This window comes from Nannospalax galili, unplaced genomic scaffold (genome assembly GCF_000622305.1).
Source record: "Nannospalax galili isolate Female #2095 unplaced genomic scaffold, S.galili_v1.0 scaffold375, whole genome shotgun sequence".
Classification (NCBI taxonomy): domain Eukaryota; kingdom Metazoa; phylum Chordata; class Mammalia; order Rodentia; family Spalacidae; genus Nannospalax; species Nannospalax galili.
Window position 1 is genome coordinate 102,234 of NW_008337054.1, and position 11,363 is coordinate 113,596.

The window sequence follows — 11,363 nt, forward strand, 5'->3', positions numbered from 1 at the left end:
GTCTACATAGTGAGTTCCAGGACAGCTGGGGCTACAGAGAGACCCTGTCTCAAAAAGATCAAAAAAAAAAAAAATTGGTATTTTTGAATCTAAGTATTTGTTCTCCCAGAACTCCTGATCAATATGAAAATATCACTAGACAAGAGAATATGTTGTTTCTATCAGGTGACAATGTGGAGCTGGGGTGAGGAAGGTGGTGGGGAGACTGGAGGACTGACCAGAGCAGCAGCAGAAACTTCTCTGTGTCGTTGGTTATAGGACGGCCAGGCTATCTGTCTGCACAAGTCTTCCTGACCTTGTGTTCCAAACCTCAGAGGCTGTTTTTTTCTTTCTTCTCTTAAACACCACATTCTACACTGCTCATGGCGGAGCTCCCTATGTTTCTTCAGGGTATGAGCCTAGGCCAGTACTCACTAGGGTAGCCAGCACTCTGTCACAGTGGACTTTGATGCCTGTCTCCCCAACGTGTCTCTTGAGCATAGTAAAAGCAAGGTCTATTTTTACCTATCTGGGCACCCCAGCACCTCCAGTGCACCAGTACATATAAATGATAAGAGGCTCCAATGACACTGAATATTTGTCAAACAAAAGAGCTGATCCATCTGTATCACTCACATGAAACCTACTGTATATGCCCCTACCATAAGGAAGAGTTACATATCTGTGTACTGTACAATACCTGGTGGAAAGATAAATATTTATAGAGTTCTCAGCCATTCAAACTGTCAGTACACCCATTAAATTGATTTATGCCCTAGTAATAGGTTAGAAAACCACAGTTTAAAAGCCACTGGCCAACATGACTATTAAAATCTTTCCTAGTTTTAAATTCTATGATCAGCAGCAACTGGAAAAATAGACAGCCAGCAATGACAGTGTGGTCATCTGAGCCAATCTTAATGGCCAGAAAATGCTTTCATGAAATGAATGCAAAGTACTTAGCAAGTACCAGGCAAATAAATGTAAGCCTTGGGCAGCTCACATTCTCTGTATTGGAATAAATTTGTTAAACAAAACACAAGCCTATCAGGTAATATGGACCATGGACTCTCTGCTTGGCAAATGGTGCCAAGAGTTCTGGTCCCTTTGATGAGCATCAACTGCTTCCTCTCCAAACCCTGCTCGATCCACCCAGAACCACAGGTATTCATATAATTCTCACAAAGATGTTCAAGGGGCTCCACAATTTCACAGAACTGTCTCATGACCAATGACACATAGAAGTTTCTACTGGCTGCAGCCAACTCTGCTCCTGCTCTGGTCAGTCCTCCAGTCTCCCCATCACCTTCCTCACCCCAGCTCCACATTGTCATCTGATACAAACAACACATTCTCTTGTCCAGTGATATCTGAGTTCTAGAAGACAAAATCCTTAGATTCAAAATTCCAAATTTTTATGATAAACTCTTAGGCATAGATGACTGAGTAGACCTAAGGAAAACCTTTTCTGGATTATTCAGAACACAGACTGGGGAACCAAATAGACTCTACTAACTGGAAAGTAAGCCAGTTCTGTCTATAGCAGTATCAATCCACAGGTAGTTGGCATCCTTAATAATGAGCCGCTTCCTTCTGTTCTGTGAAGGGCAGAGACAAAGACATGATTCAGGGGCACTCACACTGAATTATTGCCTTTGTTTAAACCTTCCTCTCAGGTAGAGTCATCAGCTGCAATCAGGCAATCCAGGGAAGGACCGATGTTCAAAAGAAAAGCTGTTCAAGTACCCAGACAGCTAATACAAGGGTGGGCGCAGCCCTGACTTCCTGCTCAGCCCTGAAGCACTGAGAGGTGCTGCCCTGAGCATGTAACAGTCTGCTCTTGTCCCAGCACCAAGAAAGCAATATGTTCCACGGTGAAAAGGAAGGCTGTAAGTCCCTGCCAAGGCTACAGTCAGCTGACACAAGAACACACCTGTAGCACAGAATTTCCAAGCTGTGGGCTATGGCTTACTTGTAAATCATTAGAACCAGTTAATGGGTCACATACAGCATTTTAAAGAATGAAATTATAAACCAGAAGAAACCAACATGCACTGCATGTTGGGAAACATTTGTCTCATTCTTGTGCTTACACATGTATGTATAATACTAAATCACTATGTAAAAATGTATTTCTTTCTTTTTTTTTTTTTTTTTTTTTTTTTTTTTTGTCTTTTTGAGACAGGGTCTCCCTGTAGCCCCAGTTGTCCTGGAACTCACTATGTAGACCAGGCTGGCCTCGAGCTCACAAAGATCTGCCTGCTTCTGCCTCCCAGTGCTGGGAGTAAAGGTGTGCGCCACCACGCTCGGCTAAAAATGTATTTCTTATAGTGGAACATGATCAAAATTGAAAGCAAAATCAAATCAAGTATTCAAATCAAACATAGTAAGAATTTTGCACATATTTCTTTGGGAAATGTCAATAATTATCCAAAGTACCTTGGACAGTGTCTGAAAACCAAGTCATTCTTTCCTGAGTAAATTCTAGTGTTCTAAGATGTATTTTTCAAAGATCTGGAAAGTGACTTTAAAGGGAACGTCACAGAATAAACAGACTCTGAACTGTCTGAATGCTTCCCTCATAAATGCACTATCATGTGCTTTGAATGCTCATGTTTACATTTGTACTTATTAAGCAAACACTCACCGATAGGCTGAGAACAAAACATAAGCAGGCTCTGGAGTCAGCACTGCACTGGACACAGCTGAAGGCTAGGCTGGGCAGTGCTTGGTGTAAGAGAGGTCTCAGCCATCCAGTAGCGATGCTGGGAGAAAACTGATTCATTATCCAGCACGTGGTAGCACACCATGCCATACAAGAAACCTGGGCCACAGCGAGCAACACCACGTCACGCACCCAAGAGTCCAGTGTGGATACTGTCTGCATGCACCAACCTACAGCCTTCTTCATGATGTATATACAATATTATTTTTATGTACCACAAAATAAAGGACTAACTTCTCATTTTATAATTTATTTAGCTAATTTCATGTAGTTTTCCTGTCATGTTGCTGAAGACAATTTTTTCCCTGTATTGTGTCCAGAAAGTGAACCGGGTTAGAGAAAGAGCACTAGGCAGCCACATCCTTTGACAAACAGCATCTTGGCTAGTGGAGGGGATCTGACAGCCAAGTGGTACATGGGCTGGTTTTGTTCTTTTCAATAAAAAAAAAATTTTTTTTAATTTTATGTGTATGAGTGTTTTGCCTGCATGTATGTAAGTGCACCCGTGTTATGCAGTTCCAATGGAAGCAAGAAGAGGTGCTGGATTCCCTGAAACTGGAGTTGTAGATGGTTATTAGCTGCTATGTGGATGCTAAGACCCAAACTTGGATCCTTTGCAAAAGCAGCCCGTGCTCTTAACCACTGAGCCACCTACCCAGCCCCCACTTTTGTTTTTTATTTGACTATAAAATGGTATTTGTAATTTGCTTTGTAACATCTATTTGCTCAGTTACATTTGCCCTAGAACACTACTAATGAATTCATAGTCCCAGTGATTGAAAAGGGGAGATCCAGGGCACATTAGAGGGAAGCTGAGCTTAATTTTCATGATGCTGAGACCAGCTTCCTGTAAGGAAATGTGACAATATGCACCCAAACCTTCAAAGCCTTGCTCTGTGGCCTGGAAATTCCACACTTGGGAAATGACCCTAAAGGATATCAGTGTAAGCATAAGCATAACTAGTAATGGGGGGATAAACTGGCGAGTGGGACTTTTCAGTATGTGGATACTGAAAAGACAATATCTAACAGTACCAAGTTCTGACTTTATTATTTATTTATTTTTAGTTTTGTGCTTATGAGTATTTTGCCTGCATGTATGTGTGTACCCATGTCACACAATGCCTGTGGAGGCCAGAAGTGGGTGTCTGATTCCCTGGAACTGGAGTTACAGATGGTTGTTAGTTGTCATGTGGGTGATCTTTAGGTTGTGAGGGTGAAGCCTTCATGAGATTAGTGCCCTGCTAAAAAAAGACAAAAGAGAACTCGTCCCTCTTGCTGTCCTCTGAATGTGAAGACACAGAAGGACATGGTCACCCTCAATCCAGCGAGAAGCCCTCATGAGACCCAGCCCAGTGCTGGCACCCTGATCTCAGACTTGCCTGACACTAGAACTATGAGAAATACGTTTGTGACTGCTTGAGCCACATCATCTATGATATTCTGGTAGCAGCCTACACTAAGAACATGTAAAATCACAGAATAGCTATGTCAAAAAGACATATATGCACATGGAATATTACCAAATGAACATAGAAGATTATAAAACATCATATACTACCAGTCCACTTTTGTAAAACTTTTAAAAGATTGACAAGATATGTATCAAAATATAGTTACTGCCAGGGCTGTCAATTTTTTCTTATTCCTTAGTTAAATCATTTTTGTGATTGAAAACAGCACATCAATTAAAAATACATTCCTGATATACTACCCTACAGTTAAATATTTCATTTATTATTTTTTAGTTTTATGTGTATAAATGTATTGCCTGCATGTAGGGAAGTGCACCCATGTCATGCAATGCCCTTACAGCTCGGAAAAGGGCATCGGGTCCCATGGAACTGGAGTTACGAATGGTTGTTAGCCAGTGCTTTTAAGCATTCCAAGATGCCTAGTATCCAGAGTCCTCAAGCATTAGGGCTCCTACACATTATAACAGCCTAAAGTGCTCTGCCTCAGTATTTTAAAAAATATTTTATTTGGAAACATTGTTTTCACACAATAAATGACTGTATAACCAAAAAAATGTATTAAATATGTTTATGGTCAAAAAATATTTTATTTGTTATTTTTATTTTATGTGTTTGAGTGCATTGCCTACATGTCTGTCAATGTACCTGTGTCATGCAATGCCCATGGAAGAGACAGAAGAGGGTGTCCCTGGAACTGGAGTTACAGACAGTTGTTAGCAGCCATGAAGGTAGTGGAAACTGAACTCAGGTCTTTTGCAAGAGCAGTTAGTGCTCTTAATCACTGAGCTTCTCTCCAGCTCCTGCCTCAGTGTTTTTAGGAGGTCCTAGTTGAGAGCCACTGGGTCAGTCCATTACTAAAGCTCAGAATCATTTGTCTGTGGTCACCTGGGTAGCTAGAAACAGAGTTCATGTTTCAAAACTGTTTAGTGTTCTTCCCACCATACTGAACTCCCCAAATGATGCTCATGATTGCCAAAACCTAGCTATATTTATCTATAAAAAACATACTTCACACTTAATAGTAGGATTTCTGGGTTCTGGGTGAAGGACTGCTTGAGCTTTTCCCGGCCTCATGTTGGTATGCAAGCTTAGAATTTTATTACTATAATTACTCTAAAAGAGCAAAACAGTGTCTGAATAGTCAAAGCTTAAAGATGCATTGTGTAAGGAATCCCTTCTACAAGCTATCTATACCCACATAATAGGAGGGAGACAGGGAAGAATGGAGAGAGAGAGGGAGGGAGATGTGCAGTTTCTTAAAAAACCTTTTCTTTAAAAGCCCAATCTCTATAAAGAGCCAAATATTCTATATGAGACATCTTTTATTAAATAAAATCTTTTACTTCAAGACCTTTCTTTCTTCCTTTTCTTTGAGTCAAGGTCTTCAAACTCTCAACCTCCTGCCTCAGCTGAATGCCAGAATACAGACCATTACATCCAGGGTTTGGGATTTTTTTTTTTTTTTTTAATCCAGATTCTACTTGACTAGGGGTATAGCTCACTGATTAAAAAAAAAAAAAAAAGTGTTTGCCTACCGCACCAGGCACTAGGTTTAATCTCCAGCACAACAAATAATAAATAAGTAAATAAATAAAATAACAAAATTCTCTCGGTGCAGTACTCAGTATTTTGAATGTGAAATCCAAGTTTGTATTTTAAACACTATCTTTCTAGCTCTTAAAGCACAGGTAGCACTATCAGACCCAAACATCTCAGACATACACCTCCCACCATAAGATAGGAGCACCCTGTAGTTACAATTCCTGTGTTGAATTTAAGACGGCAGCACTGTATCAATTCTTCCATTGATGTTTCAGGGGGAAATCAATCAGTAAAGTGACTGCTGCATAAGCCTGAGGACCTAATTCAGATCCCCAGGGCCTACATAAAAATCCAGGCAAAACAGCCTGCACCTGTAACCCTAACGCTGAGGAGACAGAGACAGGAGGATCGCTGGCAACTGGTGAGCTCCAGATTCAATGAGAGACCTTGTGCCAAAAGATAAGGTAGAGAGTAACAGAGGAAGATATCTGACACACCTGCACACAGGCACAAACGTGCACACACCAACATGAACACATACATGCACACACACTCAAAAATTTTTTTCAGCACATACATTGTTTATTGTGCTTTATTTGTGCTTTTTTAATGTTGTGTAATTTTCCCTTCACTTCTGACATCCCAACTCAATGACCCATCTTTTAGGAATTAATTTACCAGTGCACACAGTTTACCATCAATACACACTTTAGAACACTAGAAACAAGGAGGAAGGTAAGTGAGGAAGGTTACAGAGGGTCAGCAGAGTAGCGAAATACAGAAAGCCTGGTGTGTGCAAGCTGGACATGGTAGTACAGGCCTTCATCCCAGCACTCACGAGACTGAGGAAGAACTTCGAAACGGAGGCCAGCCAGGACCGGAATGTGAGACCCTGTGAGGAGGGTAGGAAAGAACAGCAGAAAGAACAAAGCCCCAAGGTTGGCGGGGGCGAGGAAGGAGGGATGTGCTGGTCCACAACGCCCCAGGCCCTGGATTCCATCCTCAGTTCCCCCTCTCCTCCCGCCAAAGGAAGAAAAGAAATAATGCCCCTAATTGACCATTTAGAAATTTCAGGTAAATTCCAAAAAGTACTTTTAACAAGGCATCCAGTCTTCTTTTGCAAGACCGGTATGCAAATATGTCTCTCTACAACAAATCCAATGAATAATTACCTAGTAGACTGCCCTGTCAAGGGCCTCTGTCCACATCCAGGAAAGGGCATTCCTAAGACACCACTTGTGCCCCTCGGGCTGGGAGAACCTTCCGTCCGGGCACAGACCGAAGCTCGGTTTACCATGGAGGACACTGGCGGGATACTCACCGACTGGCCTCGGCGGGGACCAGGGGCCGCGGCGCACAAAGGCGCGCAGCAGCCGGGGCGGCTTTGTGTGCGCGGAAGGAGGCGCGGCGGCTGCGGCGGGTCTGTCTGGGAGGGGTGGCGGGCTTTGACATTTACATGTCAATGCCCAAACCTCAGCCTGCCGCTCCTTCGCCAAGACTGGCAACCGGGGCCTGGGTTTTGGTGCCCCGTCTGGAAGCCTTGGCTCTGCGGCTCCAGCAAGCATCTGGCAAACTCCTTGGAAGGGCTTTGCCACCCTCCTTACGCGGAGCCTGGTGAATACATCAGCGGCTGCAGCCAGGCTTTTCAAACTGTCCAGGACACTACACTGGGAGAGATGCTTGCTTTAGATAAGAGCCATCGACGCATTCGGAATTTAAAAAGAGAAAAATGAAAAAAAGAGAGAACCGAAAACAAAAAAGATAAAAGTTTCAGAGAAACGGTTGCTGCATCTCTTGCTTGAACTCAAAAAGCAACCGCTCGGGACTTTGTTTCTATGATAGTTTGAGACAACGGTCTGGTGTGAGGGACAGCAAACTCTTTGACCTAAGGATTTTTGGGCTCTCTATCAGAAGTGCAGTACTATGAATATGGCCTGTGTACTGCTATCTGGGAGTGGTAGCCAGGAGGGTGAAAATCCTAGGGATCCGGCCTTGTGAGGGAGAAATTATTCGACACCGGGAGGATCCTCAATCCTGAAGGATACAAAGAGAAGATTTATTCAGGGGCTCCAGACAGCAGAAGAGTCTGATGACTGTGTGGAGACAGCATCTGCATAAGCAGGGGTCGATTTCTAACAAGGAAAGATTCTACACCCTGTCAGTGAGCAAGGGGCCTCTCCTCCGGGCTGCTCTGGGTTGCCTGGGGAACTACCTGACAGAAATCAGCTGGGCTTCAGGGAATTCACAGATGTAGGGGGTCTGCCTTAAGAACAGATCTCAGGATCTTAGACCTAGAAGCAAAGTTAGTACAGAATAAAAATACTGATTTACAAGGCAACAAGACCCAACTGTGTGATATTGACTGATTTATACTAGGATGAGGCCACTTTCAATGCTGAAAAAACAACCCTAGCATTAGTTATTCTGAAATTACAAAGTACAGATCTGTGACCCATTTATGATGGTTTGGAAATAGCAAGCTTGGCACACTGGATAGCAGCTCCTTAAATTCTTTTTCCTTTCTTCTCCCATTGCTCAAAAAGCAGCCGACATAATTCGGATCACTTACAAAGTGTTTCATGTTCAATTGCACTTTATGGATATTTCATGGGAAGAACCTCACTGCTGATTTAGACCTTGGAAGCATAGAGGAGGAGGGAGTTTCTGGAAAGTGCCTTCTGTGTAGGGACCTGGGTGGACACCAACTTTTTGTGCCTTGGGAGAGGTAATGGCAGAAATCTTCCCTCCCTGGAAGTGTATCTTGACGAGCTGTGAAGAACTGCCTAGACCCACATGGCCCCTGGAACTGTTCTGTATGCAGCCGACTTGGATTCAACTTCATCAAGCTTCATGAGAAGGCTGCGGATGCTCAGATCACATATGTACAAATCACACTGCTGCTGGCCACGAGCAGAACTCTTAGTCCTCTAGCACCATCCCTAACATTATTAAACAGCTATCAACAGGCTTTCTAAAGTCAACAGGAAACACATGTAAAACTTGGATAATGACTATCAGGTTGTTCCCCAAGGAGAGAATTGTTAATCACATTCTGAGGGCATGCCTAGCTCCTGTGCAACCATCAGCACAATCAGGCACTAATCAGGTTTCTTTGACATTTTGGTTTTATCTTTGAGAACTTCATCAATGGAGAGAGAAATCTCATTTTTCTTTACTTTGTATTTCATTTATTATTACTAAGGATGGACATCACTGTATTTTTAAAATATTGGGGGGAAATGGGCAAATGCATCCTAGATTCATTGGTTATCTTTGTGAGGTAAGATTAGAGGGGACTCACTACTAAGTTGTATGCTTCTATTGAAGGAGAAATCATAAGTCCTGAATGCTTCTCACATGGTTACCACTCCCTGGCCACTTTCCAGGCTTTCCCGGGAGGCTGTGTCTCACAAACACCACCACCAGACACCACCACTGGCTCCTCTGATACAGCTCAGTCCCAATCACAGGGCACTCCTGGACAGGAGTCCTGTGTGACTGACCCTCCTCATACTGGGAAAACCTACCCTACACCTGTAGGAAGTGACCCAACTTCTACTCCAAACCCCTTCCTCCTCCCTGAGGGAGAAAAATATGAAAACCCTGAGTCTGTGAGGGAGGCCATGCCCTTCCCCCAGCCCCGGGCTCGGAGGTAGGGGTTTGGGGTATGGCCTCTCAGGTTGGTTTTGCTAGCACCTTTCTGCTTTATATTTCCTTACATATAATGCTTAAAATATGCACAACTTCACTTTTTCTTTTCTGACTTCAAAAGTAAAATCTTAAGCTGAACACAGGGATACATATCTGGTGCACTCGGGAGACTGGCAGGAGAATCACAAGTTTGAGGTCAAGGTGGGTAAAGAAAAAGTGAAGTTTTAAAAAAATAATTTGTCAGTGGAGCTTTTCTAAAAATCACTTTGACTAACATTAACTATCAGTTAATGATACAAGGCACTCCACAAGAGAGGGAATATACAAAACTGGGTGAAATCAAGTCCTTGGTGTTTATAACTGAGTCAATAAAATGTACTCATGTGAACTTGAAGATGAAGCCAAAAATGCAATCCTTGCTAATAAACCTTTCTCTTGCTGCTTGAGAGCACCTGCTCAATTGGAAACGGCCTCCTTCAGGCTCACCATTCCTAGAAAGTAAGGTTCCAGTCTAAAATGAGGGAAATACAGAACTTTTAAACTCATTCCAAATAATATAAAAAACTTCAACAAATCAGTTTGTTACTAATTTTGCTTGAGGGTATGGGCCTGTAGCTCAGTTAGTAGTGTTTGCCTAACATGTACAATGCCTTGGGTTTGATCTCCAGTCGCCAGTAAACTGGGCAGAGAAGCACATCCCTGCAATCTCTTATTCGGAATGTAAAAGCAGGAGGATCAGAAGTTCAAGGTCATGCTTAGGTAGCTAGTTGAAGGCCAACCTGGGATATATGAGACCTTGTCTTTAAAAATATTGGGGGGGGGGTGGAGAGATGGCTCAGTGGTTAAGAGCACTGGCTGCTCTTGCAGAGAACCCAGGTTTAGTTCCCAGCACCCACATGGTGGCTAACAACTGTCCTTAACTCCAATTCCAGGGAATCCGATGCCCTCTTCTGGCCTCTGGGGGAATTTCATGACAGGGATGCACTTACATACATGCAGCACACACTCATACAAATAAATAAATAATTAAAAACATCGCTCAATTATTCAATAATATATAAATCAGCATTTCTGAAAAATGATTAACATTTTTCTTGTTGTATTTCTACCTTTAGGACTCTATCAGTAAAAAAAGAATTATAATTATAGGAAAAACCTATGCAAAAAGATGTATAACACAGCATATTAATAGTAGTGAAACAATGGAAACAGAACATGGGACAGACTACTATGATTCTATAACCCAGGTAGTTCCTCTTCATGTGCAGCTCCACTTTTCATGGTTTCAGTTACACTCAGCTATTATGGTCAAAAAATATTACATAGAAAATTCCAGAAATGCCAGGTGTGGTGGCACACATATTTAATACAAACCCTCAAGAGAAAAAGGCAGGTAGAGCTCTGTGAGTTCAAGACCAGCCTGGTCTATATAGTGAGTTCCAGGCCAGCCAGGGCTATATAAGGAGACCCTGACTCAAAAAACCAAAAACAAGAAAGAAAGAAACACAGGCACAGACATACATAGACACACAGATAAACACACTCAATAAATAAATAAATAAATAAATAAATAAATAAATAAATAAATAAATAAATAATTTGGGCTAGGAGAGATAGCTCAGCGATCAAGAGTGTTTAGTGCTGTTGCAGAGAACCTAAGTTCAGCTCCCAGCACCCACATCAGGCAGCTTACAACTGCCTATAACTCTAGTTCCAGGGGATCTGGACATCCTCTTCTGGCCTCCGTGGGCACCTGTGTACACATAGCATACACTCACATAGACACACATAAATAAAGATTAAAGATGATGATTTTTTTTTTGTCTTTTTGAGACAGGGTCTCCCTATAGCCCCAGCTGGCTTAGAACTCACTATGTAGACCAGGCTATCTCGAACTCACAGAGATCCACCTGTCTCTGCTTCCCAAGTGCTGGAATTAAAGACATGGGCCACCATACCCAGACAAAATTAAAGATAAAATTTTAAAAACA

General features: G+C 42.4%; 1 protein-coding gene across 1 annotated transcript in view; it reads right to left on the reverse strand.

Annotated features, from left to right (window-relative positions):
- The window catches only part of LOC103733079 (ankyrin repeat domain-containing protein 6-like), a gene marked incomplete at its 3' end in the record, with an annotated part of 107,225 nt that extends 100,085 nt beyond the window's left edge, over nt 1-7,140 (reverse strand). Inside the window, exon 1 of the mRNA XM_017797831.1 lies at nt 6,894-7,140. The remainder of the gene's footprint in view (nt 1-6,893) is intronic.
- Nucleotides 7,141-11,363: the final 4,223 nt, after the last annotated feature.